Consider the following 2,500-nt stretch of genomic DNA (forward strand, 5'->3'; position numbering starts at 1 on the left):
CTTCTACTTTCACCGTCAGCATCGTCATTAAATATATCATCTTTACCGCGCCAACCTAGCTGATGTGGAAAGTCTGGCGGATCACTATTTACTCGAGCGTTGAAATCTCCCGGTGGCCGCCGCGACGCGCAAGGGCACGCGGGAGGTTTGGTCGTCGTGCTGTTTTGCTCTCTCTTTTTCCGATGTCGTTATTTCGCTTTGTATCATCACGGGATATATAATGAATAGACATAGACAAAAATGACGATGAATAAGGAACAGACATACGAAGAACGAACACACAATAACAGAACTTCGCAAAAACAATAAACGTGTGGATATAACAGTAATAACGAAGTTAGTGGTGAACAACACATAAGACTGGCAGAATGAGAATCCCTTTAATAACCCTCAGAGGACAAAGAATCCACCGTGAGAAGAAGACATCTTGCCCTGGGATACAGCCCTGAAACGTGTCCAAGGGCGCCTTCTCATTATTTGCACTGGTTTAAAGGTAATGACAGTGGTAATAAAGATAAAAGTTATTTTGATTGGAATAAAACTGGTTATGATAACAGCATATTAAGGAATGCTATTTGTAGTGTAATAACAATGTATATTGTATAATTGTAATGGCAGCAATAACATATTAATACTAATATTCATAATGTTAACAGGCAAAATAATGATAATAATAATGATGATGATGATGATGATTGATAATAATAATAATGATAACAAAATAATAATAGAATAATAATAATAATAATAATCTTTCCTCATTTTTCGCCTCCCCTCTCTGTTTTTCTTTCCCCTTCCCTCTCCCTTTCCTGCTCTCCCAATTCTTCCTCAAATTCCCTCCTATCTCTCCCTTTCAGCCCCCCATCTGCCCCTTCCCACTTCCCTCCTCTTACTCCTTAGCCCCCCCCCCCCTCCCCCCCCACCTCTTTCGCTCTCTTTTCCCCTTCTTTCTCTCCTACCCCCGTTCTTTTCTCATATTTATCTTTATTATCATCAATATAATTATTAATTTTATCATTATTATTGTTATCATCATCATTATTGTTGCTGTTGCTATTGTTATCATTATTTGTAGTAGTTGTAGTAGTAGTAATAGTATTATTATCAGTCTCTTTTTTCATTGCCAGTTTCTTAATTATCATAATCATCTTTATCATCTTAAGCATTATCATGATTATAATCACCATCATTATCATTAGTCATTATCCAGATCATTATCTCTATAGTTATCACTAATATCAAGTTATTAGCATTGTTATTTGCATGATGATGGCAATCATTATCCTTGTATTAACATTTTGATTATTGTTATTATCACCATCATTAATATTAATATCCTCATTCTCATCATTATTACAACTATTATTGTTATCATCACCATTGTCATTAGTATTACTATTATATTATTATAATAATAATAATAATTATTATTATTATTATCATAATTTGTATTATTATTATCATCATTATTATTATTATTATTATTATTATTATTATCATTATCATTGTTTATTATTATTATTATTATTATTAATATTATTACTTGTAGTATCATTATCATTAACATTATTATCACAGCTACTGTTATCATTAACAATATTATTACTATTGTAAATAAAACTATGACTGTTATCATCATTATTATCCTTATCATCGTCATTACTATTATCACTATTACCATTATTTATATCATTATCATCACTGTTATTATACCACTATTATTTTATTATTATTATTACTATTATTATTACTATTATTATTATCATTATTTTATTATTATTATTAACATTACCATTCCCATTATCGTTATTATCATTATCATTGTCATTATCATCATCATAATTATCATTATCATTATTTGTATTATCATAATAGTAATTGCAATTTCCATAATTTTTTTCATTATTATTATTATTACTATTATTATTTTCATAATCATCATAATCATTATTATTAGTAGTATCATCATTATTATCATATTTATAATTATCATCATGAACACTGTTATTACTGCTATTACAAACACTATCATCATTACTATTATTACTACTATTACAATCACAAACATCATTATTTTTGTTATAATATTATTATAATAATAATAATCTATACTGCCATTATAAAAATCATTATCCTCATTATCATTACCATAATCATTATCATTATAAACAATGCGATTAGTATCATTACTACTACTTAATGACACGACTAATTTTATCGAATTAAAACACAACACTTATCTACAAATATTTTTTGTTAGTAATCACAGCGATAACAACCTAATCAGCGGGAATTTGATTGTCATTCGCACATTGCCTAATCGCTTCAATGGGAACATGAGCAAGATATTAACTATTTATACGATGTGTTAGGCGAGTTTGAAAGCGGGTCCACAGGCCAGCTAACGGTACATGCAATTTCCACTGTGAGAGTTAGGCAAATATTTGCGACCAGTAATAATTGTCTTTTTTTTTTTTTGTGGACAGCTGTGGGGGAAAAA

General features: G+C 29.5%; 1 protein-coding gene across 1 annotated transcript in view; it reads right to left on the bottom strand.

Moving 5' to 3' along the window:
• The window catches only part of LOC125040647 (protein obstructor-E-like), a 10,263-nt gene that overhangs the window by 7,508 nt on the left and 255 nt on the right, over nucleotides 1-2,500 (bottom strand). The window lies entirely within an intron of this gene.

Source organism: Penaeus chinensis, chromosome 29 (genome assembly GCF_019202785.1).
Source record: "Penaeus chinensis breed Huanghai No. 1 chromosome 29, ASM1920278v2, whole genome shotgun sequence".
Taxonomy (NCBI): domain Eukaryota; kingdom Metazoa; phylum Arthropoda; class Malacostraca; order Decapoda; family Penaeidae; genus Penaeus; species Penaeus chinensis.